General features: G+C 46.0%; 1 long non-coding RNA gene across 1 annotated transcript; it reads left to right on the top strand.

Annotated features, from left to right (window-relative positions):
- The first annotated feature begins 549 nt into the window (after positions 1-549).
- LOC107539507 (uncharacterized) lies at positions 550-11,460 on the top strand. Its single transcript, XR_001603405.2, has 3 exons — positions 550-733; positions 3,990-4,360; positions 11,394-11,460. It is a non-coding gene; the product is annotated as an uncharacterized LOC107539507 (long non-coding RNA).

Raw genomic sequence — 11,460 nt, 5'->3', positions numbered from 1 at the left:
AGTAAATGCTTCCACTAGAGCTATGGGGTTGAATAATGTCAGTAATTTCAAAGCCTTATTACCTTACTCCCTGATGTTTTGCTTCTAAGCAACTGTAGTTCTTGAGCGAGGGGGTGTTGGAATAACAATGATGGAAATAGTTCCACTGGGGAAGGTGAAGGGTATTTGGAGTTTTTAATTTAGAGCCTCAGTGACCAAATGCTGCTCAGAGTTTGTCCCTGGGGCACCCACGTCTCCATCAGGCACTATCCAGTGTTCAGAACTGAGCCTGTTATTGAGTGGGGGCTGGGCGGTGAGAAATAACATGGCCAGGAGTGGGGGCTGCACACTGTAGTTGCCAGCTTGGGCTTGGGATCCAACAGTGCCTGTTCTTTCACTCCATAGCTCTGTGACTCCAAGCTCTGTGTGCCTGGCTCTCCATACAGCAAGGATGGTAACTATCTCCTAACTGTGTGTCTTAAGAAATGAGATGTTAAGCCTGAAGTCTGTCACCTAGTTAACTTGTTTAATTCATACTCTATAGAGGATGACCTGGCTGACATGAGGACGTAATATATAATAGCTATCTACTGCTGCATGACAAGCTGTACCAAAACGGTAACTTGACAGTGGAGAAACCTGGCAACCGCTGGTTTTACCAACTATCAAGGTAGCATCCCCTGGAGTCACAAGAGAAAGCTGCAAAGAATTGCTTGACCTGCCGTGAACACTGAGTAAGAGCCAAATGTTTATGGTAAGCCACTGAGATGTCAAGGTTTATTTATTCCTGCAGCATAGCTTAGCCTATCCTGACTAATAAAAGTCTGCACCTCTCCAGTTGACTCCAGTTGACTCTAGGATGGCTGCTGGTGGAGATGTATTTAAATAAGGTTTCATTGTATATATTTATCTACCTTCCAATCCCTGGGTTTTAGGCTTCGTTTTGGAATTACTTTGAAGCAACAGACCTGGCTCGAATCCCAGCTCTGATTCACTGGGCAATCTTGGGCAAGTTGCTTTCCATTTCTGAACTCAGTTACTTCAGTGAAAAAAGTTGAAAATCATCGAGATTATTGGGAGGTTCCACCATTGCTGCCCATAGAACTTTCAGCCAGCTACTCATCTTCCTAAACTTCCATTTCCTCATCTATAGAGAAAAGATAATAACTTCCCCTATCTCCCAAAGTTGCCCTAGGGCTTAAATTAGAAAATATAAAAAAGCTCGCTATGGGATCAACCCATTTAGACACTTAGTATATTTTCTTTTCTTCCTGCCTTTCTCACCCATCCGGATCTCCTAATTTTCCTTTCACTCTCTGCTTCATTCATTTTTTCCCTTTTCCTTCTTTCCCAATCTATACCCAGATACAGAATATTGTTTCTTTTTAAAGAAAACTTAGACTCCTTTGTGGTTGGATTGGTGTCACAGGTCAAGAATAAACGTCCCATAATAACTGGGAGCAACTGTGTGTATGTGTGTGAAGCTATTTACAGCTGCCGGAGTGCAGGGCAAAGTTGAGTCCACTCCTGAAGACACTTAAATACACTGATAAGGACCGGCCGACCTGATCATTGGTCTTGAAGGAAACTGAAACAGCCCCGCTGATAAACAGACGGGCCGAGAACGGGCCAAATCTCAGCCGCTCATTGGCGGCCGAACACGGCCAACTTGGGCGAGTGGAAAGTGAGAAGCCACTTGCGCAGAAAGTCAGGGGGCAGGCCTCTCTGAGAAAGGGGACGTTTATGGCAAGGTTTCTCCCCCCGCCCCCCTCTACAGAAGTGGGGCTTTCACAAAACAAAGAGTTTAAAGTGGGAGTCCTCTGTCTGTGTGCCAGGTGGGGTGGGGTGGGGACAAGACTGACACAAAACACCCAGATCATGACAAATTGGGTTTATGCACAGATCCTTTCTTTCCTTTCCTTTTTCATTACTTCTGCTTGAACTTTGTGGTTTTCCTCGGAGAGATTGGCGCCCCAGAAGGAGGGTAGAAAGAACCAATTGACTGTTCTTAAAACAAAACAAAACTCAACAAAGAGTCTTTCTTCCTCGAGGCTATTCCCATGGAAAGTAAGAAGCAGCCCACTTGGAGTTACCTGACTTCCAAACAATGCCACTTTTATGAAAGGGGGTTCGTTTTCCACTCGCCCAGTGTAAACACGGCTCCACAGGAATTGCTGAAGTCTTCGAAAAGGATATGGTCCCCAGACTAGAGACCGAGGCAGAGAAATTTAAGGCTGAAAGGAATATTTTTCTGAGTGAACCAAAAACAGTGGTTTAGAAGGGAGCCACTCTTCTTGAGTTATGTTCCTAGTAAGATACGCTGTTCAGATATCCACTGGTGAGCAATGAGACCTTGTCCAACAGCCTTTCCTTCAGTGTTCAGAAGGGAGTAGTTGGTTCACTTCTCAGCATATTTTAAACCAGCCAACAATTTTTTAAACAGCACATTCAGATTTGCTTGTGGGTTTTACACAGTGTGTATTTCATGAAAACACATTGGTATTGAGACGGGCACAATTCATTCCCCAGCTTTTCCTCTGAAAAATGCGCATCACCTTTGGACCCAGAATGAGTAAAGAAATAACACGGTGGCATCGGGGAAAAGAATACTGCCCCATCTGAGTGAGGAGAGCAAGAGATTTGTTTCTTTAATTAAATTCGAGTATGAAGAATCTGTTATAACTTGTCCCTAGCTCTTTTATTCTGTAGCTCAGGAATCCCCCCAACATGATCACCCAAAAGGGGCACTGAAGGCTGAGCCCACAGAGTTGCTGGGAATTACACGGCGTGAGTAGGGAACCATGAAGCCAGGGCTAACTGAGCGAGGCTGGTCCCTCCCCGTCTCTGGTTTTCACTCAGGCAGGTCTCCTTGGGGAAAAAGCAGTGGGGCTAGGCCTCGGTGTGGGTTTTGACTTAGGTGCGTAGGAACAGTATTCCTTCAAAAAATGTATTTATTTGTATTTTTTTTATCTTCACCGGAGGATATTTTTTCCATTGCCTTTCAGAGAGAGTGGAAGGTGGGGGGGAGAGAAAGCAAGAGAGAGGAAGAGAGAGAGAGAGAAACATTGATGTGAGAAAGACACATCAACTGGTTGCCTCCTACACGTGCCCTGAGAGAGAGAGAGAGAAACATTGATGTGAGAGAGACACATTGATTGGTTGCCTCCCACACGTGCCCCAACCAGGGCCGGGGATTGAGCCTGTGACCAAGGTACATGCCCTCGGTTGGATTTGAACCTGGGACCCTTCAGTCCACAGGCCGATGCTCTAACCAGTGAGCCAAACTTGCTAGGGCAGTATTCTTCTTCTTCTCCTTCTTCTTCCCTTTTTAAACAAAAGAAATAACTAGAATTTGAAGAAACCCAGCTCATTGTTAAAAGATTCAAACAGACAGCCGCTTCTTCGGGGACAAAGACTGGGTCTTATTTCCCATTTTATTTTCTCAGTGAGGAAGAGGAGGGTCCAGTTAATGCTGATGACGGAACGGGGATCAGGTGCGGTCGCCTCACACAGTCCGTGCGTCCTAAACGCCGCCTTACATCCACTCAACACAGAGAGGGACGCGGACAGTTTTCCTTCTCCATTTCCTCAAGATGGACTCTAAGGATATTTTTATTTTGAAAGAATTTTATCTCTCAGCCCTAGGGGGAAATGGCCAGGAGAAATAAATAGCCAGCAAGAGCGTGGGCATAGTTTCGAGGCATTTGCAGCTGTGATCTCTGTGCTACAGGCAGGCCTCGCAACTGCACTCAGCAGATCTTGCATTTCTAATAAATTGAAGGTGAGACCCTTCCACCAGCAAAAAAAGGTGACAACTCGCTGAAAGCTCAGATGATGGTTAGCATTTTTTACCAATAAAGTCTTTTTTAATTGAGACAGGCACATTATGTTTTTAGACAATGCTATTGCGCACTTAGTAGACTACAGTATAGTGTAAGCATAACTTTCCTATGCACAGGGAAACCGAAAGCTGTGCCACTCACCTTATTGCGATATTTGCTTCACTGCAGGGGCCTAGAACCGAACTCACAACACCTCCAGAGCGCCTGCGTGTGCTGTGATTCCTTCCCGGGGAGTGTTCTGTCCGACCTGGCTTCTTCCACCTTAGAGGCCGCCCGACCCGATCGCTCTATGGTTTGCATTTCTCGAGAGCTCCAGACGAAGCGACACCCACTCATTCCTCTTCCCTGCGCGTCGCACACAGCGCTCGTCCGTGACTCTCCCGTTTATGCGGACGCTCCGTACGTGCCGCTGGTGTCCATACCACCCGCATGTTTGGCAGTGGCGGCACAGGGGTGAAGGAGACGCGGGTTTTAGCCCTGAAGACGCTCACCAAGTAAAAGGGAGAAAGACCGATGTAGAAACCACTGTCACACAAATGGTAAGTGCTACGAGTGCGGGTTGGACAGAGCACAGGCTGGCGCCAAGGTGCCGGCAACTAACCTGGGCCTTGGAGAGTCTTTCCTCGTGTTGCGTTTTCACAGGTAGAGGGACACGGTAAAAGGCGTCAGTGACAAGGTGCATGGCGAATGTGTGGACCTTGATGTCCTCTTTAGAGAGCCCTCGGAGCACGTGTCTGTCTGGCCTCAGAACCAGGAATAACTCTTTTCTGGAGAAAGAGTTCATTTTGGCCTTGACTGGACAGGGTCAGATGTCCCTTTTCATGCGAGCTGCTGGTGAGTTCAGAACCAAGTGTGGCTCCCCTGTAGCACCTGCCGGTCACTGAAGGTGTGCCTGGGGCCCTAAATAGTCTCATACTCTAATTTCCTGTCCTTTTAAACATCTTCCTTTTTCTTTCTTCATGCCTTTTAAGTTGTCATTTTTGTTCTAATTTTTAAAATTTCTTTGCACATTTCTGGTATAAAGCAGAAAAAATGGTAATATGATAATAAATAGTACCACCCCTCACCTGCTCAGGAGGGGCCCATTGAGTTGACCAGTGATGGGTGGTTGGTGAACTGGATGATGGAGGGTTTTTCAGGCAGAATCAACAGCACATGAAAGAACAAAGCAACTGAAATGGACACAGTTCTGGCTTCCATGTCAGTGGTATGAAGGGGGATCATATAACAACACGCATTTTCCCCCTTAACATTGTCTCCTTGTTTTACCCAGGTGCATCCTGGGTACTCTAATGTATTCTGTTAGGTTGGGAACCATGACTTGAGGGAGGTAAGGATAAAGGAGCTTTATTTGGCCCATCACACCCTCCCTTTGAATCCACTCCAGAGGCTTATTAATCCCCGTGGTCCTAGGAGAAAACTCAGGCAGACCCCAGGATTTTTCTAGTGCCTTCATTTTACCCTCAAACTGCGTGTCAATGGAGGAACGGAAATGTCTCATCTGATATCATTCAAAATTAAATGAAGTTGACCTCTTCTCTCCTTTGCCGGTTCTCCGTCCCCACCTCAGTTGAGCCTCCAGAGTTGTTGGAGTTCAGGGAAGGAGTGGGGAAGGGCAGGGAGGTTGTCACCGGCTGTCATTGGTGTGGAGGGTGCACTGCCATGAGGGCCCCTCACATCCTCTCAGCCCACTTTTTACCCCATCTGTTCTTTAGCAACCAATTGCCAGCAGCAGTGACTTCAAGACACAAGCTTCTTCTTTGTTTTGTGCCCCAGGGTGCTTTTACTGTCACCCTGCAGGATGCCAGAGGAACCTGCTGGCCTTTCAGTTGTATGCACAGGGGCGTTGCTTAATCAGTGGGGGCGGCTCTTCGAGGGAGACCAGTCCCCTTTCACATGTCTCAGAAGTTGATCCCTAAGAGTGTCCTATAAGGCTCCGAGAGGGTCCCTGGTGGCTGCCCTCAGAGAAGTGAGCTCAACAATACAACTGAGGGTCAGCTTTTCCTCCTCCCTGCTGTAATCTCCCTGGACTCCCACTCCTCTGTCCAGTGGTCATTTCCCAAAACTAAGTACCTGTGTGCAAGCCCTTGTCCTAAGCTATGCTTTTTGCAGGAACTCAGGCCAAAACAGAAATCTAGTAATTGGATACTTTTTCAGGCTTCTCAGAGGTTGCGCGAGAACAGTCCTGCTGTCATGGGTTCTTCATGGAACCCCACATTGGGGATCTCTCCTCCACTTCCTGGGCCCAGCAAATGCATCTTTATTCCCAGAGATGATCATCTTCTGCCTCTGGTCAGGACTGGCTACATAGCTTAAGGGGCCCAGTGAAAAATGAAAGCATTGGGCCTTTTGATCAAAAGTATTAAGAATTTCAAGATGACCATAGCTGAGCATTTACCCAAGTATGGGGTCCTTCTGAGACCAGAGCCCTGTGTGAGCGCATGAAGTCAGCCTCTCACCATTATACACACCACACTTCCAGGCTAAGATGACTCCACAGCAGGCTCTTTCACAGAGAGCCCACGTCTGGTCCATGGGGCACCGCTACCCTTTGCCCGACACTTGCTGACTCCACTGCTTCAGCCAGCCTTTTCCTCTCTAGATGTCTCAGCGTAAGTCCCACGCAGTGCACTGAAGTTTGCGAGCCAGCTTTCACGATGCCCTGTGATCCTAGCCTTTTGACTTTCATGCCTTCCTGTGCAGAGTTAGGGGTGGCCTATGTGGTCATCAGAATACTGCAGAAGTGACAGTGTAACTTCCTAGGGTAGGTCATGAGAATATATAGATCTCTGCCACCTATTCTGATTGTGGAGTTGGTTTCTTGATTTGCTCTCTCTGGGAGAAGCCAGGTGCCATGCTGTCAGGACCCTCAAGTAGCCCCATGCAGATGACATGAAGAAGTGGCCAAAAGCCAGCACCAACTTGTCAGTCATGTGAGCGAGCCATGTTGGAGCGGGTCCTCCGGCCCCTTTCAAGACTTTGGGTGAAGCATCCCTGGATGACATCTGATTGTACTGTCATGAGAACTCAAGCCAGAATTCCTCCCCCAGAGAAACATGAGAAATCATGAACCTTTACTGTTTTGAGCTACTAAGCTTTGGAATGATGTGTTATGCAGCAGTAAAGCATAACAATTCGGTAATAGAAAGCAAGCCCCCTTTGGGTGGGGGAGTAACTTTCTTCAAAGATACCTTCTTCGAGCATCTTCTCTCAATCTCTATACTTCCTATGGACCAGACGTGGTCATCTCTTGGAGAGAGACTATTTATGAGATCATTTTGGGTACTGACCAAGAGGATTACCTGGAGGGAGCAACTAACCCTAGAAGAGAAAAGCTGTAGTCTTCTGGGTAGCAACAATCCTTTTTATAACTCAGTTTTTGTATAAGACATATAAACAATGAATATATAGATCTTTGCCACCTATTCCAATTTTCTTTTCCATCTTGTTCAAAGACCTCATTTTAAAATATGTCTCAACTTCCACTTCACCTTTAGTTATATTTTCTTTACCCAACTTGAAAATCAATGGGACCAATGTCTTTGTTAGAACATTTCCCCCCTTCATATTCTCACTGATACCATCTCTGCGAATTGGCTTTGGGAAAAATTCTGCATTGCAGAGCTTAATTGATTTAGTGTAACAACATCTCTACCACAGCCAGGTTGGGTAGCCATGGCTTTAAAAAACCTAGAGGTCCAAAACACTAGGAATATTCATTATGAAACAGAAGTCTGGAAGCCTGCCCATGTTCTGGGAAAACCTCTTAGCCAAAGAACTCAAATCCCTGAGTGAAACTGCATGAGCAAAATTCCAAAAAGTCTCTTTTCAGGAAAAGAGAGAGGGGGCAGAAGAGGGAGGGGGAGAGAGAGAGAAAGAGAGAGATAAAGAGGGAGAGAAAGAGAGGGAGAGCCAGAAAGGGAAGAGAGAATGAATAACTTTTGCATTTCTGACCTAATTCTGATAATAAAGAATTTATTTCTAAGGACCAGATATTTTATTTAGCATCTTTAATCACAGATTTATTTCCACCCAACAAGGACCTGGGATTTGTTGGAGCATTTGGGGAACTAGAGTTCTAGTGCTCGTTCCTCCTCTAACAATCTATGTGACACCGGGCGACATGCCTGACCTCTCTGTGGCTCACTCTCTTCCTCTGTGTGAGTCTGAGAGTATCTGTTGACCAGAGAAAAAATATCACAAGGCTTTGAAGTGTTGGAAATGCTTTACTTATTTGAAGTTTCATTTTTATCTTGTCTTTTATATTTAGAATCATTTCTGGAAGAGGGGAGAAAAGTGGCTCATATGACACTATAAAAACATTAAAAGTCAAGCACAAAACAAGCCAATGCATGATGACTGTTAAGCAAGTTTCTGTTAATTGAATCATATTTCCCCATCGATTTGCATAAAGAGTGATGATTGGTTTCCATTCGAAGCAAAATCACACTCAGAAGTGTAGAAGATCTTTAAGCAGTTATTTAAAATACCAAGAATAGGCCAAAAATAGGTGTAACATGCAATGAAGAAAAGTCCATGTGTGGGAAGCTGAACATTTAGGTTGGGTGCCCTCAGATAACCAGGAGATCCTCCCAGCTCTGAAGGAAGTGGAGTCCTTCTGTTTATTATGGGGAAAAGATTTCCCCGGGTAAGGGAGGGCCACAGATATGTGTAAATCAGGGTTTGCTTGGGAAAACAAAAGCTGCCTTCTAGATTCCCAGGAATAAGGGTTTTACTAAGAGGAATTAGGGGCAGATGGGGTGAGTGGACAGCTGGAGGAGGGAAGATCAGGAAAACTACCGCGGCTGATCTCAGCCTGAACGTCCTAACACGTTCTCATGAGCTCTAATTTCCAAGAATGTCAAGGAAGCTCCCACCCAAAGTGAGACTATGGCAGAAAAATGGATGGTTCTCAGGAACCCGCTCAGAAGCTGCTGTGAAAGTCACAGGCCTGGCTGCTAGTGCCTCCAAAGCTGGCAGCCCCTCCTCCCCCTGCCTTCCAGATCCAGCCCAGACCTCTCATTGGCCAGCTCTCCCTGGGAAGTCTCTCATTGGCCAGCTCTCCCTGGGAAGTCTCTCATTGGCCAGCTCTCACTGGGAAGTCTCTCATTGGCCATCCCTCACTGAGATGTCTCTCATTGGCCAGCTCTCGCTGGGAAGTCTCTCATTGGCCATCCCTCACTGAGATGTCTCTCATTGGCCAGCTCTCACTAGGAAGTCTCTCATTGGCCATCCCTCACCGAGATGTCTCTCATTGGCCAGCTCTCACTGGGAAGTCTCTCATTGGCCATCCCTCACTGAGATGTCTCTCATTGGCCAGCTCTCGCTGGGAAGTCTCTCATTGGCCAGCCCTCACTGGGATGTCTCTCATTGGCCATCTCTCACTGGAAAGTCTCTCATTGGCTACCCAGTCTCTCTAAGCACCATGATATTTTATTTCTAAGGACCAGAACCATGCTGGGAATGGCATTCTGGCAAATGAGCCCAGCTGCTTTGGCACAATGCGGAGATAAACTTAGAAGGGAAGGGATGATACTGATTGGACAGCAGACAAATCACTACAAGGGAGGGGTCATGAGGATACCTCTTGGTGGTAGAGTCCCTGTGCTGGTATTACCCCTAGCAGCTCAGTGAACCCACCAGCAATTTTAGGAAGAAAGTAGCACTCATTTTAGAATCTTTTAATTGTTTTAAAATAAATGAGGTTCAGAAAAGTTAAGTAACTGGCCTGGGCTCATACAACTGGTTCAAAGTTGGGTCTATAGAAGGGAAAATCCCAAGTTCTTTTGGTGTTTTATGCATCTAGAATAGTGGTTCAAACTTTAGCTGTGTCAGAATCACCTGGAGGACTCATCCCACCCCCAGTTTCTGAGTCAAAAGATCTGGGGTAAGCCTGAGATCTGCATTTCGAACAAGTTCCCAGGTGATGCTGCTGCTGGCCCGGGGACCACACTTTGAGAACTCTAGAACAGGGAGGTGATCCTGTTATAAGTTTCAATCTGTTGGTGCTCAGAACCAGGCAGACCAAATTAGCTTTAATTATTTTTACTGCCCTTGCATATGGTTCCTATGAGAACGTCGTAAATGCTAGGCTTGGCTGTGTGTGTGCATGTGTGTGTGTGTGTGTGTGTGTATTTTAGCTGTATCAGCTGAATGAAGCTGGACGGCTCTTATTTCTGAGTGCCACCTTATTTGGAAACTGAGGAAGTACCTGGCACTATGCGTGTTTTCCTGGTTGAGACAGAATACCAAATTAAGCTTTCGAGTTGATGACTTATTTGTTATTTCATTGTGAGTTTTTAACTCAGCATCTGAGAAGTCAAGGGCCCAGATCTTGCTGAGGCTTTCATGGAAGCTGCGCCAGTCTTGATGCATTTTCTACTTATTCATTGAATATGTGATTTAATTCTGTAGAAATTGCACGGCAATTCAGCACGCATTGATGAGTGGGCGCTGTCTCATGGCTTAATGAACCTGTCCTCTTCTTACGGTGGGGAAACATTTAAGGAATTAACAATCGGCTAGAAAGAAGACTGTTCAGAAATTCCTTGGACTTAACCAACCTTTATGAACCCTCTTAGGTATAGGTATGCAGATTTCAGACAGCCAGGTGAATCCCAGGGGTAGCTACCGCTTTCGAAGAGAGTCAGGAAAACCCCAGTGTGAAATCAAGAAATGCCTTCAAGTAGCTAGAGAATGCTGGGCTGTCATTGAACCTCTGGGGTCCTCACCTGTCAAATAGGGGGTTCTGATACTTACCTTATAGGATCACAATAAAGATGAAAAGAGATAATAAGTGGATGTAAAGGTTCTGAACTGAGGGTGATGTAAAGAAATGATTATGATTATTATATTATAATGCTACTGTCACCTTAGTAACAATTTCCCATCTGGTCCTTCTTTTATTCGTTCCTTTCTTCCACCCCCTCCGCTCTTTCCTTCCTTCTATTCTTCCTCCATTCATTTACTAAATCAGGGGTGAGGAACCTGTTTTCTGCCAAGGACCATTTGGATATTTATAACATCATTCGAGGGCCATACAAAATTATGGACTTAAAAATCAGCCTGCTATTTTGGTCAAACATTTAATTAACTCACCCCTAGTGGGATGGCTGGAACTGCTTCTCTTTGGTGAGGCCTTGGCAGAGCCAGAAGGAATGATTTCTCAGGCCATATACTGCCTGCGGGCAGGATGTTCCCAACCCCTGTACTAAATACCCCCCCCCACCTCCCCCTGCACTTCTATCTTCTTTGTCTTTTTAAATTTTCTTTTACATTTACTGGTTTGTTGTAAAGAATACAATGCAGGAAGAGCCAAACGGGAGCCATGCGTTGGGTAAGGTATGGGTGTGTCACAGAGTTTTCACACCCTCTCTGGGCGCTTCACCCTCCCAATACCTTGATGTGTTCAACTCAGAAGCTCCTCCATATGCATTCTTCCAGAAATCTGAGGTGACCCATTTTCTGGCCCCGGAGATCCAGCTGTTCTGAATCACTCTGCCCTTCCATTCGCGTTGCCCCTTCTCCCTCCTCTATGCACATTGTTTTTTCTTGTGTCAAATCCCTCCTCAGCCTTCAAGACATAGCTTGGGCATCGCCTCCTTTGTGAAGCCTGCTGTGACCACCTCCGCCTTCGTCA

Source organism: Miniopterus natalensis, chromosome 16 (assembly GCF_054644295.1).
Source record: "Miniopterus natalensis isolate mMinNat1 chromosome 16, mMinNat1.hap1, whole genome shotgun sequence".
Taxonomy (NCBI): Eukaryota; Metazoa; Chordata; class Mammalia; order Chiroptera; family Miniopteridae; genus Miniopterus; species Miniopterus natalensis.
This window is presented reverse-complemented; position numbering and strand designations above follow the sequence as displayed.